Source organism: Arachis ipaensis, chromosome B01, assembly GCF_000816755.2.
Source record: "Arachis ipaensis cultivar K30076 chromosome B01, Araip1.1, whole genome shotgun sequence".
NCBI classification, from domain to species: Eukaryota; Viridiplantae; Streptophyta; class Magnoliopsida; order Fabales; family Fabaceae; genus Arachis; species Arachis ipaensis.
The window spans coordinates 27,733,748-27,742,414 of NC_029785.2; the positions used below are offsets into that span (position 1 = coordinate 27,733,748).

Sequence of the window (8,667 nt, forward strand, 5' to 3'; positions counted from 1 at the left end):
TTATGGCTTAAATGCCGGTTTTATGAATTTGATGATGTTGGATGGTGGAAGTGCTGTTTTGTTATGGGCCGGAATGGCTGTGTATGATTATGAATATTGGCTGGTTCTGGATTGAATCGTGAGCCGGAATGACTGTGTATGATATTGATTTATGGCTGATTGCCGAATGAGTTATGGGCCGTATGGCTGACTATGAATTATGAATTTAAGCCGGATGGCTGAGATGGATGTTGATCCATGGCTGGGACTAAATGAATATATGCTTGAGATACCTGGGTAGTAGCAAGGGTTGTGGTTCGTCCCACTTGCTCCAGGTTAGAGACTGTGACGCCTGGGTAGTAGCGGTAGTAGTGGTGATTCCCCTCGCTCCAGGTTGAACTTTTAAACCCCCGCCTGGGTAGTAGCCGCAGTAGTGGTTATTCCACTGGCTCTGGGTTGAGCGGGTAGTAGCAATGGGGTTGTAGCTCAAACCTACTTGCTCCGCGATGGGTGTTTCTGTCCATGGTTAGCTACCAAGACGTGTCGGGTTGGCTATATAACCGACAGATGATATCATCAGCCACTAGGGACAGGCATGCATCATATGCATTTATGTGACATTGTTTGGGTGTGCATATTATACTTGGTTTGCTTATGTGATTAATTGCTAACTGTTCTACTTGCAATAACTATTTGTTTGTGCTTGCATCTTCCTATTTGTGTTTGCTACTGGGACTCTGTTGGACTGTGGTGATTGGTTGTTGTTGGATTGTTTGGGCTTAGGGCCGTGGTTGGAATGAGATGAACTGATGGTTGATTTCGGTTTTGTGTTTATGGTTTGGAATAAAATATGAAAGGCTATTTTGGCTCCGCATAGATAAACCGTTTTGAAAGGCTTTTGAGTTTTTTGAAAATTGAACGGTTCTTCTTTCAGAAAAGATTTCCGACTTTACTTTTATTGTAAAACATTGTTTTTGAAAAGAGGCATAAGACGGTTATTAATCACTGGTGCGGTTATCTTCACGTACCCTATTACAGTAATTCCCAAAAACCCTCTACTGAGAACCCTTTCGAGGATGATGTTCTCACCCCCCTACATTTTTCCCCTTTCAGGATATGGGCGCAGAAGTCACGAGAAGTTTATTTAGTTGTTGAGATGCTCTGTATTGTTTTAGTTATGGTTTATTGAACCCTCGCCATTATCTTGATATATTCTGTAAGAGGGATAGGAATTGTATTGGATAATGATTGTAATATTATATATGTATATATATGGATGTACTCTTTATGAGTTTTGTAAGTTGTATGGTATCTATGGATGTATGTTATCGGATGAAAGTATTTTGGGAGCGGTTTCACAGTTTAAAGTTTTAAACAGGCTCATATTTTAGTATTAAATAATATAAAAGTCGTCGTAATTATTATTTTTTGTACCCTCGCCTTTATCTTGAGATATTCTGTAAGAGGGATAGGAATTGTATTGTCTTATATATATAATATATATATATATATATGTGTGTGTGTGTATATATGTGTGTGTATATATATGGATGTACTCTTTATGAGCTTTTATAAGTTATAAGGTATTCTGTGAATGTACGTTATCGAACAAAAGTATTTTTGGAGCGGCTTTGCGGTTTAAAGTTTTAAATAGGCTCATATTTTAGTATTAAATAGTATAAGTGTCGTCGTAATGTCCGAGCTATCAGAGTCGCGCAGCCGGAAGCATGAGCTTTGGTAGTTACGGTGTTACACTTCCAGTGAGGGTTTAATGCTTGATTCTATGTTCCCTGCTTTCATGAGCTATCTTCCTACAAGTTTACTTGTCTTTTATTGTAAAATTTGAATTAGTGGAATCTGATTTATGTTTGTCTTGAAGAACATGTTTACTTTTAACCAAGTAGCTAGTAGTATTTTTATATTTAGTTGCATTCATATAGATAGGTTGCATTTCATAAGTTTTACCATTCCTCTTCACTCCTTTATAGCTTCTCTTGAGCTTAGCATGAAGACATGCTAATATTTAAGTGTGGGGAGATTGATAAACCACTATTTTATGGTTTATCTTGTGCTCAATTGAGTGGTTTTATCAAGTCTTTGCACACTTATTCATACTAATTGCATGGTTTTACATTTTCCTTCCTAATTTTGTGCTGTGATTGAAAACATACTTCTTTGACCTTAGAATTTGCTAATATTAATCCTCTCTTATTACCATTCGATGCCGTGATATGTGCGTTAAGTGAATTCAGGGATTACAGGGCAGGAATGGCTTAGAGGATGGAAAGGAAGCATGCAAAAGAGGAAGGAATGCAAGAAATTGAAGGAATTGCTGAGCTGTCCAGCCTGACCTCATGGTACTAAATCGACCAACTTGAGCTACAGAGGTCCAAATGAGGCGGTTCCAGTTGCGTTGGAAAGCTAACATCCGGGGCTTCGAAATGATATATGACTTGCCATAGTTGCCACTCTTTTAGGCAATGCGCACGTGTGAATCACGCGTACACGTGACCTGGAGAAAATTCAACCCACGCGTACGCGTGGACAACGCGTACGCGTGACGGTGCCACGTGCTGGATGTTTTTGACCCAGTTTTTGGCCCAGAAAACACAGATTAGAGGCTGTAGAGTGGAAGAATCAAAGAGTCATTCATAATTCACAATTTAGGTTTTAGATGTAGTTTTCTAGAGAGAGATGCTCTCTCTAGGTTTTAGGATTTTGGATTTCTCTTAGTTTTAGGTTTATTTCTTCTCCATTCCAGGTTCAATGTTCCTTTAATTTAGTTTCTTTTCTACTTTTATTTATTCTATTACTTTAGTTTGTTTATTTTCCCAATTTGGTTTATGAACTCCATGTTAGAATTGATTTCTTTATTTAATGTAATTTGAGGTATTTCAGATTTATGGTTGCTTTCTTCAATTTATGTGGTTGATGCTTTCAATATTTATATTTCTCTCCTTTTGGCTTTGGTTGAGTAATTGGTGACACTTGAGTTATCAAACTCCTTTGTTGATTGATAATTAGAATTTGCTGGTTGATTTGGATCCCTCTAAAGCTAGTCTTTCCTTAGGAGTTGACTAGGACTTGAGGAATCAAATTAATTAGTCCACTTGACTTTCCTTTATTTAGTAAGGGTTAACTAAGTGGGAGTAATGAACAATTCTCATCACAATTAATAAGGATAACTAGGATAGGATTTCCAGTTCTCATATCTTGCTAAGAGCTTTATTAGTTATTACTTTAATTCTTGCAATTTACTTTTCCTGTTCATTATTCAAAAATCCCAAAAAGATAACCTTCCATAACCAATAATAAATACACCTCCCTAGAATTCCTTGAGAGATGACCCGAGGTTTAAATACTTCAGTTATCAATTTTATTAGGGGTTTGTTACTTGTGACAACCAAATTTTTGTATGAAAGGATTCTTGTTAGTTTAGAAACTATACTTGCAACGAGATATTATTTGTGAAATTCTTTACTAGCAGAAATTCGTTCGTCAGCGCCACCAGGGGGTTTCCTCCAAGGTGTGCTGTTCTTCTATCTGAGTGTTTCTGTCTCTACTTTTAGTACTGTACATGATCACAAACGTCAGAAAGCCTAGGAAAGCTATGAAAATTGATATAAAATGAATTAACATGAAATCAAACTAAGATAACACTTGAATTAGACTGAAATAAAGCAAACTTAAATCAAAGGATATGTATGGTTTGGTTGCCTCCCAACAAGCACTTTTTTACTGTCATTAGCTTGACATTCACCACTTGTTATGTCAGCAGGTGCGTAGATCTCTAACGATCAATCTCATCTCTGAGGTAATCTTTTACTCTCTGTCCATTGACTATGAATATGTTGTCTGATTTCCTATCTTAAAGTTCCATATGACCATAGGGTGATACTCCAATAACTACAAAGGATCCTAACCATCATGATTTAAGCTTCCTAGGAAAGAGCTTGAGCCTAGAATTGAAAAGCAGAATCTTCTAGCACGGCTCAAATTCTTTGGAAGCTATCTTCCTATCATGCCACTTTTTGGCCCTTTCCTTGTAGACTTTGGCATTCTCATAGGCAGCACGCTGGAACTCGTCCAATTCATTCAGCTGGAGTAATCTTTTCTCTCCTGCAGCCTTGGCATCAAAGTTCAAGAACCTTGTTGCCCAGTACGTTTTGTGCTCCACTCCACTGGCAAATAACAAGCTTTACCATACACTAACTGATAAGGAGACATTCCAATAGGGGTCTTAAAAGCTGTCCTATACGCCCAGAGAGCATCATCAAGTCTCCTTGTCCAGTCCTTCCTCAAGGTGCTTATTGCCTTTTCTAAGATCCTCTTGAGCTCTCTATTCGAGACCTCAGCTTGTCTACTCATCTGTGGGTGATAGGGGGTCGCCACCTTATGGCGGACTCCATATCTTTGAATTCCCATGGCTTAACCGGCAAGTACACCGGATCATCCAAGTAATACCTCAGGTGAGTGAGGGTCGATCCCACGAGGATTGTCGAACAGGGCAAGCAATGGTTATCCTGTTGAACTTAGTCAGGTAAACAATAAAAAGAGTTGTTGTTGTAAACGCATAAAAATAATAAGGAAATAAATAAGAAAAGCAATAAATAGTTTGGTGTGAAAACAATGTAAAGAAACGGTTAAGGTCTCGGAGATATTTACTTTTTCTGGATTAAAATCTGTTACCAACTATTTTAACAATGAATGATTCATTCTATGGCAAACCATAAGTGTCTAAACCATAATCTCTTAGCGATTTAGCCTCCTTCAACCTTCATCAACCGCCACTCTCGTGGTCACTTGACTCAGATTTAAGGGTGAAGTTCAGAAAAACTAGTTTATACCACGAAGGCCCTAATTACCCCAAACCGGATGAATAGATGTTACTTATCCCATCGGTTTGTGTAATTAGCCATCTAAGAGGAATGTTTTCAAGCTGTAGTTCAAGTGAGATAACTCTCTCAAAAATCACAAGAACTCATGTAGAAAAGGGTCATACTCTCGTTCCACCCAATTCATAAGATTAAGAATGAAAACAATCCTTAGAATTGAATTAAAAATAAATTAAAATAGAAGAATAATAATCTTAATCTATAGAAATAAACAGGGCTCCCAACCTTTACCAAGAGTTTTACTTGCTCATAACTTACAGAGAAAATAAGGTTCTGAAAAGTGTGGGAGAAAGAAGATCCTAAACCTAAGTGATCTTTTCCTTTAAATACTAACCTAATTTGATAAGAAAATAAAATAAAATAATAAATTCTAAACGTAAAAGATATTGTTTGTAATTAAAAATTACAAAAAGAAAATAAAAATAAGCTAAGAGGTGCAAACTCCACTTGAGAGGCCCAAAGAGGTGTGAAACGGGCTGCTGCTGGCGTTTAACTCCAGAGATAGACGTTAAACGTCAGGGGGGAGTGCAACGTTGCTGGCCTGTGTCCCCCTGATGGCGTTAAACGCTAGGTGGGCGTTCAGCGCCCAGGGGTATGCTGACAGCATTTTCCTATGCAGCTCCATACTCCGCCAAACTGCTCCGAATTTCACCTGAAATCATAAAAACACAAGAAAACATCAAAGTAGCATCCAAATAGGACTTTTGCACAAAAATCAAGTAAAATTAAATAAAATCAAACTAAAAACAACTAGAAAATGGTGCCAAAAAGGGTATAAAATATTCACGTATCATGAGCCGACTCTTTCCTCATTCTTTCTTTCTCGAAAATTGCTAAAGCTTCCGTATCAAAGACTGCATTACATCGAGGACACAGAGATACGTCCCGACATTTTAATTGTTGTTGCATTAAAAACTCTAACAGCCTATCACTAACTCCGAGAATAACCGCTCGAGCACTAGACTTGAAGTCTCCCAGAGCAATATCGAAATCATAAGAGAAACCAACCATATTAACACCAAAATATGGTTCAATAAAACTAGCTCCAATATCGAAGGGATCAGAATCAACATTCATTTCTTTCTTTCGATCATCGAATTTCAACCTTCCTTCCATGATTGCTTCTTGTATCAAGTCTCTGAAACGGACACAATTATTAGTCAAATGGCTTGTTGTTTGATGAAACTTACAATAGGGTTTTCCCTTTAAATCTTTTATCGAAAGCAAAGTCCTGCCTTCTGGCAAGATTAACTATTTATCTTTAACCAACACATCAAATATTTGATCTAATTTTGAAATATCAAAACTATATTTCTTCCCACTCTTATGTTTCGAATCACTTAATGCATTAGAATTCGAAATTTTCTTAAGTAAAGAACAAACATAAGGTGGTCCTTTCTTTAATTCAGCCAAATTGACTTCCGCTTCGAAATTAGATTGCTCACTCGAGGATTCCACTGCAACATATGACAGCTTCTCTTTTCAGAAAAAATATTTACTTTTCAATTTTCTCTCATTTTTATATTTCTTCTTTTCTTTCCTAAGAGTTTCAACTTGGCGTACCCTTTTAGCCAAATGGGCCAAATCAGGTATGTGGACATTAAGCAAGTGTGATGCACATAAAAATCTAGCCCCATCGTTGCCATCTTTACTACTTCACTCTCAGGGAGAGATACATAATATCGACTTCGAGTGTTTTTGAAACGAATCATGTAATCATCAATTGTTTCTCCGTCATCACGTTTTAAAGCCACCAAATCGGTAACTGTTACGTTTAATTCCCCTCAATAAAATTGAGAGTGAAAAGTACTTTCTAACTGTGCCCAAGTTGTCATTGAATTAGGCCTGAGATTCGAAAACTAAGAAAATGCATTCTTTGTTAACGAAGAAGGAAAGAACTTCATTTTCAAATTCTCATCGTTAGCCAAATTTTCTATCTCAACCAAATATCGAGTAATATGCTCAATAGTTAATTCACCAACTTCTCCAGCAAATTTTGTGACTATTTTAAAATTTTTTACCCCTCGAGACACTTTCGCCATTTGAACAGCAACAGAAAAAGCAGAGACAAAATATAGTTGATTCATAAAACTCACATTGAATCCAACTCTATTAAGCACATCCTTAACAATTCTCGTGATCTAATAACGTTCACCACCTTGATTGACTCTTAATCGAGCCAACACATTATAAGCATTATTTTGGTCACGACGAACTATTCGAGAATTTTCTCTGCCAATGAGTACATCATTTTCATTGAACTCAAGAGTCAATTAAGATTGTGCAAAATAATAAAAAAAAGTTCCAAAACAACACTTTTGTATAATGAGCTTTTCGTTATATTGGCAATTTGTGGCTTTTAGAAGGATGGGGGGACACAAAGTGAGCAAGGAATATTATAGTTTTCGAATCATACGTAGCATATAACAATATTAAGAAAACTTTTAAACCTCTATAAAACCCATCAGTCTATCATAAGATTGCACAGATAATAATAATAATATTATTATTATTAAAAAGAGTTATGGCCAAGAATGATGCAGCAAATGCAATTGCAATGTTGATTATTGGAATATTTATTATTTGTTATATCAATGGTGAATCCTATTACATTTTTTCTAAAGGAGCTTGTACTCCATCTTATTATATTGCATCTAATAAGTTGGGAGATTGCATCACACAATGTCAAAAACATCATCCAAGTAACCCGGTAAAAAGGAAAAAATGCCTTCAGGATTGTTGCGTCATCGAATGTCGCATGCGACATCCTTATGACACCGAAAAGCTTCGTGAATGCTATAAGGTTCTTTATGTTATGTATGTTAAGTAATTTAGTAATGATAGGCATCTAAGTTATTTTTATTTGTATCCTCTTAAGATTTTGTGAGTATTATTAGTTTTGAGTTTTCTTTTCATTATTGCAAAAGTTAGATGCGATGTTTTGTTCTTTCTATGTACTATATAATTGGAGTTTAAATTAGTGCTAGTGCTACCATTTGTGTTAGGGAAATGAGGTTTATATTTCCTAAAGTTGAGTTTTAAGGCCAAAGATTTGTTTATCACAACTTCGTTCAAGTTGAAATTTAAATAAATTATCCAACAAACACAAAACTTTAAGCTTTTTGTTCAAACTGAGTAGTTTTTTATACAATTATACTCCACATGTTTCCCTTGAGTTTAAACAGTCTATTTATGCTTTCTATAAAACAACAATAATAAACTCTTGACTTAATTATTACTAATGCTAAGTAACCAAAATAATTATTAGTAATGCCATCCTAGACTATGAAACAAATTGTTCTGAACTAAAATAATTATTAGTAATGCTAAGTAAATAAAAAACTATAAACAATAAAAAAAATTAAAATACATATTAGAGTGTGATTCATTTTTTTGACTTAATTGATATAATTAATTTTGTTTTATAAACATCTCTTTTCATTTAATTACACGAAAAATTAATTCTAATTTGTGAATCAAATCTCAAAAAACTCTCCCTCATTATTACATTCACAATTATATACAATCTTTATTCCAAAAAAAAAAAAAAAATCTCAAATCCTTATATCATTAACCCCAAAAAGTATCCCCAAATCACCAAGGGTGTTTTATAAAAAAAAAATATAAACATCTCAAATTTGATAAATCAGAAACATAAAAAAATGGTTAGTTTGTGACTTGAAAAAAATTAATAAGTAACAATAGATCAATTTCAATTCGTTGATTATGGATGTTATATATGTTTGAAATCATAGATGTTAAATTGAAAATATTTTAACAACTTTAACAACTT

The 8,667-nt window shown here is 35.2% G+C and overlaps 1 protein-coding gene across 1 annotated transcript in view; it reads left to right on the forward strand.

Annotated features, from left to right (window-relative positions):
• Positions 1-1,126, forward strand: part of LOC110265634 — a 33,386-nt gene extending 32,260 nt beyond the window's left edge. The window contains exon 3 of the mRNA XM_021108715.1: positions 1,093-1,126. The gene's annotated coding sequence lies outside the window, so the exon portion shown is untranslated. The remainder of the gene's footprint in view (positions 1-1,092) is intronic.